The sequence below is a fragment of the Hibiscus syriacus genome, unplaced genomic scaffold (assembly GCF_006381635.1).
Source record: "Hibiscus syriacus cultivar Baekdansim isolate YM2019G1 unplaced genomic scaffold, ASM638163v2 tig00111309_pilon, whole genome shotgun sequence".
NCBI lineage: Eukaryota > Viridiplantae > Streptophyta > Magnoliopsida > Malvales > Malvaceae > Hibiscus > Hibiscus syriacus.
In genome coordinates this window covers 214,135-234,559 of record NW_024063052.1, presented here as the reverse complement: position 1 = coordinate 234,559, position 20,425 = coordinate 214,135, and positions in this window count along the sequence as shown.

Below are 20,425 nucleotides of genomic sequence, written 5' to 3'. Positions count from 1 at the left end.
TTTGTTTTCATCGTTTACCTCATTTAAAACGAGGTGTCGATCCACCAAAACGTGTTTGTTAAACATGAATAATCTGCATTAATGGAAAAAGGAGTTATAATACAAAGAGATAAAAAGCTCAGAAGCCCAACCGTGGTCCAAGAATACTCAGAGGAAAAGGTTACAGGGACAAGACGAGGAAAAGGTTACTGACCCGAAGAGTCCTTTAGAAAACTACAAGAACAAGATGGTGAAACCCTAGCTAAGCTGGAGACCATTATTGAAGAATTCCAGAAATAAGTCGATAAACTTTGGATTGAGGGTTCCAATGGCAGTTTCATTTGGAACAAGCTCGGCATAGAGTGAAAGCCGGAGATGCAGTCATTCGAGACAATTTTTGGGGCAAGTAGCTCGTCACCTGCACAAGTTTAACCAAACCAGAATGGTTCGACAGGATATTCAACCGGTGAAAAAAGGCGGAAGACGAATTAACTTGTCAGAAACTGTGCGGGATCTATACCATCAAAAAGTTTTTTGTCTCTTCAGACGTAACATTTTTGTCCCCAATAAGGATTATTCAGAATAACAGACACATTTTTTAGATCAATGCCTCGAACATTTCATGCATCATGCATTCTTGCATATTTCGCATAATTTTCTTTTTTTCATTGCATTCGCATAAACTAACAAGAGATTTTCATAATGGAACGGTACAAACACTGGACATACCTCCACAAGTTTCGGACACGTGTCATCCTCATTCAAATCGAAAAGAAGATGGAAGCCAGATTTACTCAGATCGAAGAGAACATGTTGAAGCTCCAGAGAGAGATAGAAGAAAAGATAAATCAGAATAGCCAGAGTACCCTAGATGCAATCACGAAAGTCCAAGAGTCCTTGATCGATCAGATCGTTGCCAAGTTAGCTGGCCTACGTCAGACAAATGCTCCTGGGATAGGCTCATCAGAAGGGGTAGCCATGCTTCCTACCCCGCAAGTGGTTGTCTCACCCAGAATCTTACCAGGACTTCAAGATAATTCGGATAGTTATCGCATTCCAAAATTTGATGAAGAGGTCAAAACAATGAGGGTAGAAATTACCATTAAACCATGAGGTAGGACGAGTGGAAAACCTCCTCTGAAGAAGAAAGAAAGATAGATCATCAACATTTCGAAATCTTTTACAGTTGTACCCTCTTCTAGGCAAGAACCAAAGAGATAAAATGAGCATTTCGACCTCATTCTCATGACATACAAGGAGCTCTACCAACAACTGTTTAACGCACATGTGGTGTACCTATCCCGAGATACCTCTAAATCCCCCATACCCTATGTGGTATGACAAAAATGCGCATTGTGAATATCATGGCGGTGTTCCGAGGCATGCTATTGAAAATTGCCTCCTCTTTAAGAGGGTTATCCAAAGGATGCGCAATAAGGGTTAGATTTATTTTAACACTTCAGAATCACCCCACGTTGCACAGAACCCTCTACCTAATCATCAAGAGAATAAGAAAAGTACAATCACCGAGGAAAAGGGTAAAAAGGCCAAAACTAGAGTTTTTGAAGTGAAGACACCTCTTGCTTGGGTATGGAAGCAAATGATAAATGCGGGGTTTCTTTCACCACATCCTAGAACATCAGATTCCAAAGGTGGCAGTCATTGTTGTTATCACAATGAAGATGGACATGATGTGCAAGAATGTGCCGAATTTAGAGCATTGATCCAGCTAATTATGGATAGAAAAGAGCTGGAATTTTATGATGAAAGCAATGACACTCCCAAAGTAGAAAGAGTCATGGAAAATGAGGCCTTATTCAATTTTGAGGCATTCTATTTGAGTTTTTTTTTTTCATATTTTCTCAAGTTTTTTATAAGAACATTTGAATAAATTTATGTTACTTTAATAATGACGAGCAACGAATCACATTTGCAAACTTGTAATCCTTTGAATATCAACTGAACTAAGAAACTCTATAAATGGTTCAAAGTTACAGATCTTTGACAAAGTAACATGATTTAAAACAAGGACCTTGACCTTACCCAGAATATACCCTCAAACACCGTACCCTGCTCTTGCAATTAGCTAATATAACCTTTTCCTTTCATAAGGTACGGACAACATGGGACATCCTTTTACATATAACATTACCATGCTTTCTATTTAAGACGTTCGGTGATGATAATAATCTTCACAGATAGAATAGTCGAGTAGACAAATCTAGTTTAGGTCAGTTGCTTGGAAATTGAACTCTAAAGATGAGATTTCTTGACTTCCAAAAACACATAGGCTATAACAGGTTCTTTTAACAAACTTAAGAAATTGGATCCGAATACCCAGATTATAATATTATATATACAATAAAGCTTGAGTTGTCCCTCTAGAGCAATTGGTTAAACATCCCGGCTTTATGGATAATATTCAACTAGCCTGATAAAGGTAATTATACTATACAATAAAGCTTGAGCTGTCCCTCTAAGGCAATTGGTTAAACGCCCCGACTTTATGGATAAGATTCAGCTAGCCTGATAAAGGTGTTTACATATTAAGCTGTCCCTCTAGAGCAATTAGTTAAACGCCCCGGCTTTATGGATCCAACTAGCCATTTAATGGCAAATTTAAATAAGGAGTTTCGGTAAAATGGACTAAGGGAGTTAAGGAACACCTGTTATAGTCAAATACATACAAGCACTAAAGAATTTCATTTTTAGACCGATATTTATGCACTACCTTTGTTAGAGAAGCTTACAAAGCTTAAACAAATGGAAGATTTCAGAGGACTGAAATAGAAGGTCGAGTAATTGATCATGCTAGTTGCGTCATTTTGTCCGCACCTCAATTAAAATGCCAAACCATAAAAAAGCATGCTGCGATATTTCAAAAAATGACATTTTGGGTGACCGAAACTTTATGTCAACCTAAAGCCAACTCATCCACTTGAAAATTTGGTTGAAAACATTTTTATATTTCAATATAACAAATTAAGTTAAATAAATTTTAAGATTTTCCAAAAGATTTTCTAAGTATATTCGATATAATTATTCGAATATCAAAATATTACTCCAAATCTTTCAAATGTCATTTTTAATCCTTATTCAAGTGTAAAATTAAGTTTTAATCTTAAAATAATTTCAAAACAATTTTACAAAGTTTTTCGAACCGTTTCAAAGCCAAAAATTCCAGATTGTCCAGAGGGAATCGATTCCTCCCCCCAAGGGGTACCGATTCCCCCTGAATGGTTTGGCTCTGAGAAAAACAAAATGCTCGGAGGGAACCGATTCTCCCCCCAAGGGGGTACCGATTCCCCCTGATCAATGGTTGAAATATTTGAATTTTACACTTAGGGAATTGATTCCTATGAGGGGGTACCGATTCCCCCCATGCTCCAAGTTGTTTTATTAATTGATTTCACACTAAAACGGCTCCATTGACTCCACTAATCATCCCCAACATTCATAATTAATTGAAGGAGTATTTAAATAAGCTTAGAAGCCATTGATCAACATCAAGAAACAACAATCAACAAGAATCAAGAGAGAATCAAAGAGAAAGCATCAAACCTCAAGTTTGAGCATTTTTAAGCCTATTTCATTCAATATTCATTTTTGCTTTCAAGAACACTTATTGTGCTCAATTGTATTATTCTGAAGAGTTCTTTCTTTGTTCTAGAATTGTGCAAACATCTTGCCTTGTGAGGATTTTCTTGTAAGTTTGCAAAATTTGTATTGTTCTCTTTGGGAGAGAATATTCTCAAGAATTTGGGGTATAATTCTTGAGGGATTTGTAAGGTTACTCTTTGTCCTCAAAAGAAAGACAAATTAGTGAATTTGTGGAAAATCCTTAGTGTGGATAGCTAAGGTAGTGGACGTAGACTTTGGTTGAGAAAGTCGAACCACTCTAAATCGCTGCGTAATTACTTTCAATTTTCTGTAAAACTTCCACCAAAATTTTTATTTGCCAATTCACCCCCCTCTTGGCCAATTTCATCGATCGATTAACTCAACAATTGATATAAAAGCCTCACTCATTTGAAGGTTTAATCGCCTCTTGAGTCGATTCGGGAAGAATTACATCGATTTTCAAGTCATCAATGGTCGACGCTTCAAACTCTGACTTCGATCTTGATTCATTGCCCGTTAACAAGCCTTTTTTCTTCAATGGAGCTAATTATGCTTATTGGAAGAATAAGATGATGTATTTCATTCAAGCAAGTGACATGGGACCATAAAATATCATAGAAGACGAATACATCAAACCTTCCACTCATCCAAGATTGTGGAGTGAATGAGAGACAAGAATGTTACAACTCAAATCCAAAGTTATCCATATTATATTTTGTGCTCTTGGAACAGATGAATACGAGAGAGTTTTATCTTACACAACCGCCAAGGAGATATGGGACAAACTACAAGTCACTCATGAAGGCACAAACGAGGTAAAAGAATCTAAAATTAGTCTTCTAACTCATAGCTATAAAAATTTCAGGATGAAACCAGATGAAGATGTCAAAGCTATGACGGATAGATTCTCCACGATTGTTAATAGTCTCAAATCATATGGAGAAATCATTCCAAATGACAAGCTTGTAAGGAAGCTGGTTTACTCTCTTCCAAAAGCTTGGCAATCAAAGAAGAAGGCGATCATCGAGGCTAAGAACTTAAAATCCTTGACCCTCGATGAACTTATTGGCTCTCTCCTCACGCATGAAATGATGCTTAAAAAAGAGGAAGACCTTGAGAAAAGAGACGAGCCAAATAAGGAGACGGAGAAGAAGAAAAACTTGGGAGTTGCTCTCAAATCAACAAAAGATGAGAGTGATTTGGATGAAGATGACGATGATGAGAAAATGACATTGTTAGCCAAACGGTTCAGAAAAATAATGAGGCCTAACCGAGGAAGAAAATTCAAATGAAATGAAGGCTTCAAAAATGAACCAAAAGAGAAGGACCCAATCATTTTCTATGAATGCAAAAAACCGGGGCATGTCAAATATGATTGCCCACAATTGAAGAAGAAGAGTCAATCAAAGAGTAAGCACAAAGCTCACGTGGCTACATGGAGCGATGAAGAAGGTTCCGATGAATAGGAACAATAAGTAGCAAACTTGTGCTTGATGGCATTTGGGGAAGATTCTAAGGTAACCTCTAACTCATTTGATTTAGATGATTTATCTTATGATGAGTTATTAGAGGAATATAATGGGTTGGCTTCGGATTATGAGAAATTTTTTTTAAAATATAAAAATGATATTTCAAAATTGAAAAATGAAAAGAATCTATATCCAAGACCAACAATGATCTTGAAAGTAAAATCAGCAATTTGCAAATCAAACTAGAAGAGTTTGAAAAGAAAAATTCAGATTTGCAAAATTTATTTTCAAATGTCAATGATGATCATCAAAAGAAAATTGATGATCTTAAAGCTTCTTTTGATAAAGTTTGAGCAAAATGTTTTGAAAAAGGAAAAAATTCAAAATCCAACTTTGTTAGAAAAAGTTTTAAAAACTACAATCATAGAGGTCCCCGAAGAACCTCTAATGGAAAAATCGTTAGAAGTATATGGGTTCCTAAAGAACTTATTACTACTAAAGATAAGGATATCCTACTCAAATGGATACCTAAGGGGACTAGAATTTTGGAGACTAATGAGTATGGACCCAAAAGAATTTGGGTACCAAAAATCAAAAATTAATCTATGTTTGTAGGAAAAGAAGCATTGCTACAAGGCACGGGAAACAAATTCAAACTCATGGTACCTTGATAGTGGATGCTCAAGACACATGACCGGAGACAAAAGCCGGTTCATAGAGCTTAACGCCAAAAATAGAGGAGAAGTGACTTTTGGTGATAATTCAAAAGATTACATCGAAGGTATAGGTACAATAGGTAATACCTCTTCCATACAAATTAGAAATGTTTTATATGTGAATGGATTAAAGCATAATCTTTTGAGCATTAGACAATTTTGTGATAAAGGATTCAATGTCATGTTTGAAACTAATGGTTGTAAAGTTATTGACATTGTATCTAATCGAATTATGCTTGTTGGTCATAGAATAGGAAAATATACATGGTGCATTTAGACTCTATAGAAATGACTAATTTATACCTAGTTGCTAAGGATGAGCATGATAGTTGGTTATGGCATAGGAGACTAGGACATGCTAGTATGAGTGTTTTGCAACGGTTAGTTCAAGGATATTTGGTTCGAGGGCTGCCTAAACTAAAATTTGATAATGATAAAATTTGTGATGCTTGTGCTAAAGGAAAATAAAAGCAAATTTTTTTTAAATCCATTAATGACGTATCATCTAGTAGAGTATTACAATTGATCCATTTAGATCTTTTTGGGCCATCTAGAACTACTAACTTGGGTGGAAAACAATATGCATTTGTATTTGTATATGACTATTCTAGATTTACTTGGGTTCTATTCTTAAGTATTAAAGATGAAGCATGAGAAAAATTCATCACGTTTTCAAAAGTAATCCAAAACGAAAAAGGTTACTCTATAACTAGTGTTAGGAGTGATCATGGAACTGAATTTAAAAATCTTGGATTTACTGAATTTTGTAATACTAATGGTATTAGCTATAATTTTTCAGCACCTAGAACCCCTCAACAAAATGGAGTTGTTGAGAGGAAAAATTGAACTTTAGAAGAAATGGCTAGAACAATTCTTTATGAAAACAATTTGCCAAAATATTTTTGGGCGGAAGCCACAAATACCGCTTGTTATGTTATTAATCGAGTAATGATTAGGCCTATTTTGAAGAAAACTCCATATGAACTGTTTAAAAATAAAAAGCCTAACATTAGCTATTTTCATCCGTTTGGATGTAAATATTTTGTTTTAAATAACTGTAAAGACAATCTTGGCAAATTTGATGCTAAAAGTGATGAAGGAATTTTTCTGGGTTATTCCTTAAATTCTAAAGCTTATCGAGTATTTAATAAAAGAACTTTAGTTGTAGAAGAGTCTATACATGTTTTTTTCGATGATAATCTCCTTCCGAAGAAGGATTCTTGTGTAAATGATGATGTAGGTATTATAAATATAAATGACGCTAGACATGACGTTGGAGAACTATCATCAAAGGAAGAAACGAAAGATGAAGAAACTCAATATCCTCTTGAGAATCCAACCATTAAAGAAAGGGAAGTCTCTTATCCAAGAGAGTACAACTATGTCAAGGATGGTGAAATTATAGGTGATCCATCCAAAGGGGTAACAACTCGATCCTCTCTTAGAAATATTTGTAATTATGTTGCATTTATCTCATGCATAGAGCCTAAGAATATTAAAGAAGCATTAAATAATGAACATTGGATTATGGTTATGCAAGAAGAGTTAAATCAATTTGAGAGGAGTAAAGTATGGACATTAGTTGAAAGGCCTAGTAATAAATCTACTGTAGGTACTAGATGGGTTTTTAGGAATAAGCTTGATGAAAGTGGTAATATAGTGAAAAACAAGGCTAGACTTGTTGGTCAAGGGTATACTCAAGAAGAGGGCATAGACTATGATGAAACATATGCTCCCGTAGCTAGGATGGAAGCAATTAAAATGTTATTAGCATTTGCTTGTTTTCATGAATTTAAATTATATCAAATAGATGTTAAAAGTGCATTTTTAAATGGTTTTATAAGATAAGAAGTGTATGTGAACAACCTCCGGGTTTTGAAGATTCCAAATTTTTGGATCATGTTCTTAAATTGAAAAAAGCGTTTTATGGTTTAAAACAAGATCCTAGAGCTTGGTATGAAAGATTGTCAAATTTTTTAATCGAAAAAGGTTTTTCAAAAGGGAAGGTTGACACTACATTGTTTTTAAAGCATAAAGGTAAAGATTTATTAGTAGTTCAAATTTATGTTGATGATATAATATTTGGTTCTACTAATGATGTTCTTTGCCAAGAATTTTCCAAGCTAATGCAAAGTGAATTTGAGATGAGCATGATGAGGGAGCTTTCATTTTTCTTGGGACTCCAAATCAAGCAAAGAAAAGATGGCATCTTCATCAATCAAGCTAAATACGTCAAAGATATGCTCAAGAAGTTTGGACTAGAAAATGGGAAACCTCATGACACTCAAATGAGCTCTTCTACAAAGCTTGACTTGGATGAAGGAGGTAAATGTATGGATGTTAAATTATATAGGTCAATGATTGGCTCTTTGCTCTATCTAACTGCAAGTAGACCGGACATTATGTTTAGTATTTGCTTATGTGCTAGATTTCAATCATGCCCTAAGGAATCACATTTACTAGCTGTTAAGAGAATCTTTAGATACCTTAAGGACACTCCTAGTTTAGGACTTTGGTATCCTAGAGACTCTACCTTTAGCTTGCATGCCTTCTCTGATGCGGATTATGGAGGATGCAAATTAGATAGGAAAGCACCTCCGGTACTTGCCAATTCCTTTGAAATATGTTGATTTCTTGGTTTTCAAAGAAACAAAATTATGTTGCATTATCTACCACTGAAGCAGAATACATTTCAGCTGGTAGTTGTTGTGCACAAGTTTTATGGATGAAACAACAACTTTTTTATTATGGAATTGAAGTAGGTACCATTCCTATCAAGTGTGTCAATACTAGTGCTATTTGTCTCACTAAAAATCCCATCCAACACTCTAGAACTAAACACATTGAAATAAGACATCACTTAATTAGAGACCATGTCGCTAAAAAAGATGTAGTTTTAGAATTTGTTGATACTTTGCATCAATTAGCAGATATTTTTACAAAGCCTTTAGACAACGAAATATTTTGGACACTTAGGAGAGAATTAGGTTTAACTGACCTATCTTCACTTAGTGTTTAAAATAATTTTAGCACTTTTAAGAATAAATGAAAAATGCTTATAATTAATTTTGATTGCATTCTTTGCTATTAGTTAGAGGGAGTTTATGATTCTTTGTGAAAAATTGATTATATGTTTAAATAAATTTTAATGATAGATTTGATTGATTGAACATAGTTAATTTTTTTCGTAATATGAGTTGTCAATATCACTAGAACAAATTAATTTAGCATTTTGAGTGTTTAAAATCAAATTTTATCATTTTTGGTGTAGAGGGAATCGATACCCCCTTGAAGGGGAACCATTCCCCCTTTGAAGGGGAACCGATTCCCCCTTTGAAGGGGAACCGATTCCCCCTGTAGGGGAATCGATACCCCCTAAGGGTTCTGGTTATATCACGCCCAGAAAACCCTCTCTCTCATAACCTATCTTCTTTCTCTTTGCCACCATTCTCCTTTCTACTCTCTCTCTATCTCCATATTTCATCAAAAATACTGTTTTTAATCAGAATTACTTCAAATATTAACTCCTAACCTGTTGGAATAATCAAAATCGTGCAAACATCATTCAATCTCACTCAAATCCAAAATTCTTCAAGGTATTTTTCTAAAACTTCTATTTTATCAATTTTTGAACACAGAACTAGTTTTAATTAGTTCTATATTGAAATAGTGATTGGGCATTGATTGTTTAGTGTTTAGAAACTAGATTTTACAACTAATTTCATCAAAATGTCATAATTTTTCAATTAATTCTTGAATTTTCGAAATTAAAAAAACGAAAATTTTTAATTAATTTCAAATTGTTGTGTTTTGATTTAATTATGTTATTAGTATGAAAACTATATGTATATTGATTTTCAAAACTTTATTTTTCAATAGTTTTCAAAAACTTTGCCCATTAGGATTGGTTTAGAGAACCTTGAAATATTGAGGACTCAATTGAGTTTTGGGATTGATTATATTGCATACATGTGTTTTAAAATAGCAGGTTATTCTTTCCATTCCGATTACCTTAAATCATGTCTCACAAACGTTCTAGACCTTCCTCTAGTCATTCTAGCCAACCTCCAAACTCATCTCCAAATCCTCTACCTATCCAATAAATTCATAATCCTAATCCCATGATCCAAACATGATCATTCGCAATTCTTTCTTCAATGAACCCGGTAGTAGACAAAATCTCTACTTTAGGTTTTGTCAATACTTTGAGTCCTACAAAATCCGGGAAGAACGAATACCATCTCTTCAAGCCATGTTAGACATCAATTTTCGACGTCTTCATACTCTTCAAGAGTGGAAATTTGATAAACTCTTCGAACTTGAACCTATAGTTTACCACCAACTCGTTCGTATCTTCTACTCTAATGCTGTTTGCATTCAAAACCAAGATAAAACCTTAACCATAGGAATCTGATCTGTTGGGATTTTCGGAAGCTCGATTCGACAACCGGAATTGCTTACAAATAGGGTCAGGATCGGTTTTTGTGTTTAGGGAGTAAGGAGATTAAAAGATAGAGAATTGCACAATAATTTAGAGTGGTTCGACTTCTCAACCAAGTCTACATCCACTACCTTAGCTCCTCACCAAAGATTTTCCAACAAATTCACTAATTTGTTCTTTTTTTTAGGACAAAGAGATAACCATACAACCCCTAGTTTTTCGGGCTAAACTAGAACCTTTCCCTAGCTTTTACACGGGATAAGCTAGAACCTTTCCGTTTTATAAAAGGATAAAATAAGTAAACAAGAAAACCTCTCTAAGGTAGGTGTTTATAAGATTGAGCTCACAAGAACAAAATATTTACAAGAGAAAGTTGAAATAAGAATGAAAAACTCTTCTCTTGTGTTTGATTGCTTGGATAGTTGTTCTCTTACTTCATCAAGTGTCCTTAGCTTGTATTTATAGCTTGGAATGTGTTTGATGTTGTATATAGCCATTGGGGATGTTTTGGATCCGTTTGGGGATGATTTTTCTACTCAAAAAGGATGCCCATAACATGGTGCATCGGTGCACTATCATGGTGCATTGATACCCCTTCATTAAATTCAAATAAACTAGTTGTTGCAGCCTTCGTTCATGGATGCATAGCAGGATGCATCGATGCACAGCAGGATGCATTGATGCACAACCTTGATGCATCGATGCACAGAAGGATGCATCGATGCACTAATTGCATTCGGTGTTTGAGTGCATGGATGCACTACATGGTGCATCGATGCACTAGTGCAGGTGCATGGATGCACTGCAGGGATGCATGGATGCACTGCAGGGGTGCATGGATGCACTTTGACACCCTTTAGCATTTTGGCTCAAATCCGAATTTAATGGACTTTGAATTATTTTTGAAACCTTTTAAAACTTTGAATAAATTCAATTAAGTCCAAAAACATTTTGTAAATTCAATTCTAGTCCAAAAACCATTCTGCCTTAAATTGTTATATCAAAACATAGTTCAACAATCTCCCCCTTTTTGATATAACAAAACATTTGAAAAATTGTTTTTGGCAAAAAACTCCCCCTTAATAAATTGTTTAATGAAAAAGATATCAATTGTTAACAATTGTTGGAAAATATATGAAAATGTTAAGCTCCCCTTTTTTCATTTAGAAATTGAATTTTCAAACCAAACTTTTCCCCCTTTTTGTTATATAAAAAATAATTCGATCTTTGAAGTTCAAAATAACTTTGAAGAGTAAGTGGTAAATTTGAAATTTAAAAATCATTTGAAAAATCAAAGCTCCCCCTCAATAAATGCATTCCAATCAAAATTTAGCTTTAAGAACTTGACACTTAAAAAGAAATTGAATTTCTACAAAGAATAACAAATGTGTTAGTAGCACATGAAATTCAATATATCCAAGACTAAAATACTTTATGCAATACCAATTGTTGAAATTTGATATCAATACCATTTGTTAAAATTAAGTGCATGTGCATAAAGTTTTCCAAAAATGCTATGCATTTTGAAAATTTTAATATCAATTGTTAAAGATATATCATTTTCATTTAAACCACATGCATAAACATTCAAATTTAGGTCAAAAATTTAAATTTATAAAATCAAAGTATTTGAAAATTTGATATCAATTGTTAGAGAGATATCATTTGCATTAAAACCAATTTTGACCAAAAATTTATTATGATGAACTAAAAATTCTTAAAAATTAACATAACTTTAAAATGTTCATCATAATCATCTTTTCAACATACATTAGATTAAAACGATGATTCATAATCATTTAAAACCAAAACTCATGCATGCTTAAAATTAAATGAGCAACCAAATAACCAAAATTAAAAGCATTAAGCTTAGAGGTTACCCATTCCTTTTTCATGTGTGGCTACAACATCTTGAATATCATCATCTTCATCACCATTGCTCCCACACACCTACAAGAGACATTCATTTCGATTTTGGTATCCAAATTGCTTTGGATCCTTGGACGTTAGTTTCAATGCCTCTTGTTCCCTTAGGAACCCATACTTGTCTAATTTTAAAATGTTTTCCTTTCTTTAAAGGACAAGTATGTTCCTTGTGACCATGATAATGACAATGTGAGCATATTGTCATTATTGAACTAAATGAATTATTTAAAATGATTTCTTTTTCTTTTGTTAAGCATTCAAGCTTAACTTTTAAATCAAAATTTTCTTTTTCAAAACTTTCAATTTTTATTTTTGAAAGCTCTAAATCCTTTTTCAAAATTTCATTTTGGCTTTTAAAATCTATTTTTGTTTTCAAAAGAAAATCATTTTCAATTTTAAAATTTGAAATTATTTTCTTATATTTGGAGTTCATGGTCTCAAACTCCGAATATAACCTATTAAAAGCATCTTGTAACTCATCAAACATATATGAATTAAATTCAATTGAGTTATAAGATACCTCGGGATCTTCGCAAGCCATTAGAGACACCACCTTTGTTGGTTCTTCTTTCTTTCTTCCATGGATTTCTTCGAGCTTATTCCAAAGCTCTTTGGCACTTGAACATGAAGAAACCCCTTCATAGATTTCATGACCAAATGCACAAAACAACATGTGCATGGCTTTGGCATTAAGTTGATCTTTCTTCTGTTCTTTGTCACTCCTCTTCTTCTCCTTCTTCTTTGGAGAAGAGTAGTTGTTCTCGATTATCTCCCATGCATCAAGATCATTGGATTGGATGAACACCTTCATTAATTTCTTCCAATGATGATAGTTGACTCCATTGAAGTATGGAGGTTTGTCGGTTGGTAAGGAATCTTCCATGTGGAACGAGCCAGAGGTAGAAGTCATCTTCTCGGCTGTGTCGGGAATTGGTAGAGCTTCTTCAAGGATCATCTTAAGGTGGTTAAACCTTCTTAACAAGTTAGGCTCTGATACCAATTGTTGGGATTTTTGAAAGCTCGATTTGCCAATCAAAATTGCTTGTAAAGAGGGTCGGGATCGGTTTTTGTGTTTAGGGAGTAAGGAGATTAAAAGATAGAGAATTGCACAATGATTTAGAGTGGTTCGACTTCTCAACCAAGTCTACATCCACTACCTTAGCTCCTCACCAAGGATTTTCCAACAAATTCACTAATTTGTTCTTTCTTTTGAGGACAAAGAGATAACCTTACAACTCCCTAGTTTTTCCAGGCTAAACTAAAATCTTTCCCTAGATTTTACACATGATAAGCTAGACCATTTCCCCTTTACAAAAGGATAAAATAAGTAAACAAGAAAACCTCTCTAAGGTAGGTGTTTACAAGATTAAGCTCACAAGAACAAAATATTTACAAGAGAAAGTTGAAATAAGAATAAAAAACTCTTCTCTTGTGTTTGATTGCTTTGATAGTTGTCTCTTACTTCTTCAAGTGTCCTTAGCTTGTATTTATAGCTTTGAATGCGTTTGATGTTGTATATAGCCGTTGGAGATGTTTTGGAGCCGTTTGGGGATGATTTTTCTACTAAAAAAGGTTGCCCATAACATGGTGCATCGGTGCACTATCATGGTGCATTGATAACCCTTCATTAAATTCAAATAAACTAGCCATTGCAGCCTTCGTGCCTAGATGCACGGCATGATGCATCAATGCACAGCCTTGATGCATCGATGCACTAATTGCATTCGGTATTTGAGTGCATGGATGCACTGCATGGTGCATCGATGCACTAGTGCAGGTGCATGGATGCATTGCAGGGATGCATGGATGCACTGCAGGGGTGTATGGATGCACTTTGACACCCTTTAGCATTTTGGCTCAAATCCGAATTTAATGGACTTTGAATTATTTTTGAACCCTTTTAAAACTTTGAATAAATTCAATTAAGTCCAAAAACATTTTGTAAATTCAATTCAAGTCCAAAAACCATTTTGCCTTAAATTGTTATATCAAAACATAGTTCAACACAATCCTATCTTCTAGGACGATTCTTTTATCTTGACTCGGAATATATTTCCACTGCATTTGGATTAGATAATGATGGGTTAGATAATGAAAAACTAACGGTAGGATCTCAGTATAAACGAAGGGATAGTGCGAGTGTTCTAGATCTTCATGACCGTTTTCTTCATCTCATGATCTCTTAGTGGTTTCGACCATCCGGAGGCCGTTACTCTACTCTTAGAGCCTTGGATTATCTTTGCTGAACTTGTCGAAACCGTAAATCTTGTTCCCAATAAGAAATTATGTTCTTCTTTAGTTTACGGTTGTATTCTTAGTAATCTGTTTAAGAAGACTGGGCTTAGAGTTGGTCTTGATGCTTCTTTTCCCCTCAAAAACCAAATCAACCTCTTCTCTTTAACCAAGTCAGGATGGAAGTTCAATGAAGAGACAGGTCTTTGGGTTCGTACTCATGAACAACCTCCAAAAGCCGATGACTCCGACAATGAGCAAGAACAACACGAGGAACAAGCACATCCAGAGGAACAAGCACGACCAGAGGATCAAATGGCTCCATACTTTCAATCATTTATGGAGACATTCGATTTCTGGTATGCATCCATGGATTCTCGCTTCACTTCCACATAGTTTCATTTATCCATAATGGGAGCTCAACAATTGGAGATTCTCTGGGAGATGTGCGTAAACAACGCTTCTATGAATGAACGCATTAATGCACTCTCACATGAGATGACCGCTATGCGAGCTCATTTTCCTCCTCCCGACCCCCTACGGATGCTTGATTCTTTGTCATGCTTTAGTACTTTGAAATAGAACTTAGAGATTATTGTTTTAACATTTTGGATTGTTTTTACTTTGGTTGTTGGATATTTGAACTTATGTGATGGTTTTTGGATGTTTGAACTTATATTTCTATATATTTGGTTTGGTTAAATTTATTATTGCATCATTTACATCATGTTAAGATATATGACCAATTTTGCCATGTCACATTGTTTATGAATATTGGATTATGAAACTAATGGCTAACCTTTCTCTTGATTGTGATCTTAGTAGCTTAAGCTATATTAATTTATAATCAATTAGCTAAATATTTTTCAAAAACTTGTTTAAAATCTTTTAAAGGTCTTTTTGATTTAACAAAAAAGGGGAGAAATGTTAAATGTTTTAAAGGGGAGAAGTGTTAAAGTAAGGGGAGTAATTTCAAACTTGATTTCAAAATGTTAAAATTACTAAAATGTTTTGTTATATCAAAAAAGGAGAGATTGTTGAAAACATTTTGATATTTCGATATAACAAATTAAGTTAAATAAATTTTAAGATTTTTCAAAAGATTTTCTAAGTATATTCGATATAATTATTCGAATATCAAAATATTACTCCAAATCTTTCAAATGTCATTTTTAATCCTTACTCAAGTGTAAAATTAAGTTTTAATCTTAAAATAATTTCAAAACAATTTTATAAAGTATTTCGAACTGTTTCAAAGCCAAAAATTCCAGATTGTCCAGAGGGAACTAATTTCCCCCAAAGGGGTACCGATTCCCCCTTGAATGGTTTGGCTCCGAGAAAAACAGAATGCTCAGAGGGAACCGATTCCCCCCAAGGGGATACCGATTCTCCCCTGATCAACGGTCGAAATATTTGAATTTTACACTTAGGGAATCGATTCCCTATGAGGGGGTACCGATTCGCCCCACGCTCCAAGCTGTTTTATTAATTGATTTCACACTAAAACGATTCCATTGACTCCACTAATCATCCCCAACGTTCAGAATCAATTGAAGGAGTATTTAAACAAGCTTAGAAGTCATTGATCAACAACAATCAACAAGAATCAAGAGAGAATCAAAGAGAAAGCATCAAACCTTAAGTTTGAGTATTTTCAAGCCTATTTCATTCAATATTTATTTTTGCTTTCAAGAACACTTATTGTGCTCAATTGTATTATTCTTAAGTGTTCTTTCTTTGTTCTAGAATTGTACAAACATTTTGCCTTGTGAGGATTTTCTTGTAAGTTTGAAAAATTTGTATTGTTCTCTTTGGAGAGAGTGTTCTCAAGAATTTGGGGTATAATTCTTGAGGGATTTGTAAGGTTACTCTTTGTCCTCAAAAGAAAGACAAATTAGTGAATTTGTGGAAAATCATTAGTGTGGATAGCTAAGGTAGTGGACGTAGACTTTGGTTGAGAAAGTCGAACCACTCTAAATCGCTGCATAATTACTTTCAATTTTCTGCAAAGCTTCCACTGAAATTTTTATTTGCCAATTCACCCCCTCTTGGCCAATTTCATCGATCGATTAACTCAACACATTTGTCAAAGAGCTATAACTCCGAAAGCATTAAAAGAGCTATTGATTCCTTTGATATACTTTGAACTCATGTTTATGATTTGATTCGATTGCAAGCCTGAATTTAGGATCAATGTTTTTACAGAATTTCTATCTTTTTCCCTCCTAAAACAAGAAAAAGGAGAAAAACATTTTCAAGCAGAACAGTCTCAGATTTGAAAGGTCTGTAAAGTCAAAACTCAAAAAGATATTGGGGCACGATCGATTCCAAGGACCAGATTGGCAGACAAAGCACGAGACTCTATCCAGGAGATAACAGATAATTCATTCATGTTGCATGCATCTTAGACATACTTAGATGCATCACATTCACCATTTTAGCATATATGATTTTTTGCAGCTTCTAGAGTTAAGTTTCAACTTTAGGATGAAGGATACTCGATTCGCAAGCGCCTTTAAAGAATGATGGTGGTTGCTTACTCAACAGTGTCCGACTTGACATATCTACAGATCTCATAATCAATTTCATATAAGTCCGAGAACTAATTCAGAACAAATCCAGTTCAACTCAACAATGAGCAATATGTTTCCAGATAATGTCTTCAAGCCAGATTTCAATTCTACAACGGAAGATATCCGGTTGTCATAATTCATCAGTGGGCTTTCCCGTAAAAGGGGAGTCATTCAAAGATCGTCTCATTTGGTTCATACTCACTCAAAAGAACCACCTGAAGAATCATGACCGGCTTCGACCTGTGAAGGGAAGCCATTTTTTAAACAAACTATTTGCAGCTTAGCTCAAGGCCAGAAGAGCTATCTGCCACCAAGACCTTCGAGTTTGACCAAGCTCAGCTCCAAGGCATATCATTTGCAGCATAGCTTAAGTCAAGAAGGGTTATCTGCCAAAAACCCTCGAGTTCGACTACGCTCAGCTTCGAGGGCACATCATTTTCAGCATAACTTAAATCGAGAAAGGTTATCTGCCAACCAAAGACCTTCGAGTTCGACTACGCTCAGCTTCAAGGCACATCATTTGCAGCATAACTTAAGTCGAGAAGGGCTATCTACCAAAGACCCTTGAGTTCAACTACGCTCAGCTTCGAGGGCACATCATTTAGAGCATAACTCAAGGCTATAAGGGTTATCTGTCACCAAAAGACCTTCGAGTTCGACTACGCTCAGCTCTAAGGCATATCATTTGCAGCATAACTTAAGTCGAGAAGGGTTATATGCCAACCAAATACCTTCGAGTTTGACTACGCTCAGCTCCAAGGCATATCATTTGTAGCATATCTTAAGTCGAGAAGGGTTATCTACCAAAGACCCTCGAGTTCGACTACGCTCAGCTTCGAGGGCACATCATTTACAGCATAACTCAAGGCTAGAAGGGTTATCTATCACCAAAAGTCCTTCGAGTTTGACTACGCTCAGCTCTAAGGTATATCATTTGCAGCATAACATAAGTCGAGAAGGGTTATCTGCCAACCAAATACCTTCGAGTTCGACTACGCTCAGCTCTAAGACACATCATTTGCAGCACAGCTTAAGTCGAGAAGGGCTATCTGCCAAAGAATCTCGAGTTCGATTACGCTCAGCTTCGAGGGCATATCATTTACAGCATAACTCAAGGCTAGAAGGGTTATATGTCACCAAAAGACCTTCGAGTTCGACTACGCTCATCTCTAAAGCATATCATTTATAGCATAACTTAAGTCGAGAAGGGTTATCTGCCAACCAAATACCTTTGAGTTCGACTACGCTCAACTCCAAGACATATCATTTGCAGCATAGCTTAAGTCGAGAAGGGCTATCTGCCAAAGCCCTCGAGTTCAACTACGCTCAGCTTCGAGGGCACATTATTTACAGTATAACTCAAGGCTAGAAGGGTTATCTGTCACCAAAGACCTTCGAGTTCGACTATGCTCAGCTCCAAGGCATATCATTTACAGCATAACTTAAATCGAGAAGGGTTATCTACCAACCAAAAACCTTCGAGTTCGACTACGCTCAGCTCCAATGTGCATCATTTGCAGCATAGCTTAAGTCGAGAACGGCTATCTGCCAAAGACCCTCGAGTTCGATTACACTCAGCTTCGAGGGCACACCATTTACAGCATAACTCAAGGCTAGAAGGGTTATCTGTCACCAAAGACCTTCGAGTTCGACTACGCTCAACTTCAAGGGCACATCATTTACAGAATAACTCAAGGCAAGAAGGGTTATCTGTCAATAAAATTGTCGAGTTCGATTTCATTCAGCTCGATGACACCTCAATCACACTATTATCCGACTGCAATCGAGGTTTTCAAGTCGAGAAGAAGACCTGGGTTAACCGTGCCTTAGTGACAAGAAACTGTTTTCCGGCAGCGTAGCTTAAGTCGAGAAAAGCTATCTGTCAACGAAGACTTTTCGAGTTCGATTTCATTCAGCTCGAGGGCTTGTCAACCAGATGTTGGAGTCAAGGAACTATTTCTCAGTCGAATTTTTGAACTAAGGTCTTTAAATCGAAAAGAAGACCAAAGTGGACTATAATTTGGCATTTAGAAGCCACATTCCGATTCAAATCCTAAACTACGGCTTCAATTCCATTTCAAGATAAATTCGACTTCGCGACGGAGGAGTCATCCACAACTCAATTTGGCAGGGAGTTATTCTAATTCAAATCAATTTTCAACTCCACCGAGTGAAAATTTATGTCCTATTTTTCGTTCTACGAAAAATGACAAAGAGGGGCAGCTGTAAACACTCATTTTCGGCTGGAGTTATTTTGTTTTTTTTTTTATTTATTATATATATATATATATATATATATATATATATATATATATATATATATATAATATATAATTTTCAGAAAATGATTTTCAAAATATATATTATATAGTTTTTAAAAAAATGTTTTTAAAATATATATATATATAGTTTTGAAAACATTTTGAAAACATTTATATTATATAGTTTTTAAAATTAATTTTAAAAAATATATATATATAGTTTTAAAAATTAGTTTTTAAAAAATATATATTATATAGATTTGAAAATTAGTTTTTAAAATATATATTGTATAGTTTTAAAACATTTTTATATTTATTTATTTATCACTTATTTTTGTTTTTTGTTTTTTGTTTTTTCAGGTCCAATAACAGTCCACATATTGATCCAAAGGAATGGGCCTGAATCAGTCAAGGGAGTTTAGGGTTTGGGAACCCTAACATATCAACAATGCCACACAGGGGGCCAAACGATCAAACGGCGCATCGACCGGCCGAGAAAACCCGGGCTGCACTATCCCGGGATTCCCGACTACGGGAACAACGTTAGCACGAAATACACGGGAACAACCCCGTTGTCATCGGAGCAGGCCACCAATGGGGTGGGTATAAATACCCCACCACGGTGAGACCAAAGGGAACACATAGATCACAACAGAACCAACACCAACAGAGATACACCACATTACTATAATAAACGGCCAACGGTAAACCAAAGAACCATCATCACAAGATAGTAAACCACGAAACAACAACAAAGCCAGAAGCCAAACACAGCACAAAAGAAAACCCAAAAGGCGGAGTCTTTCGAATCCGAAAGTAAAAATAACAAAGTCCAAAACTTTGTTGCGTGAAAGGATACTGAAAGCCCCTGGAGCATCGTCGAAGAAGCGAACGATCACCAGAAAATGTAAAAAGTCGAAGCTTTTTTCCTAGATCTACGCCGATCCATGTGGGTTTTGGTGATTTGGGCTACAGTTTTAGCTTCACGGTAACGAGATGAGCATTTTGAGGCTAGTTGGGTTTTTTCGGTCGCCGATTGTGGCGGTCCGGACGACGGAGGATTCATCGGCAGGCGATCGATTATCGACCGGTTGAGGGTGAGTTGAGAGCGTCTGGTGAGGCTTGAGGGAGATGATTTTGAGGAAAATGGTAAGAATGAAGGGAATAGAGGTGTTTTAGGCTATTTATATACCAGAGACTACCTGGT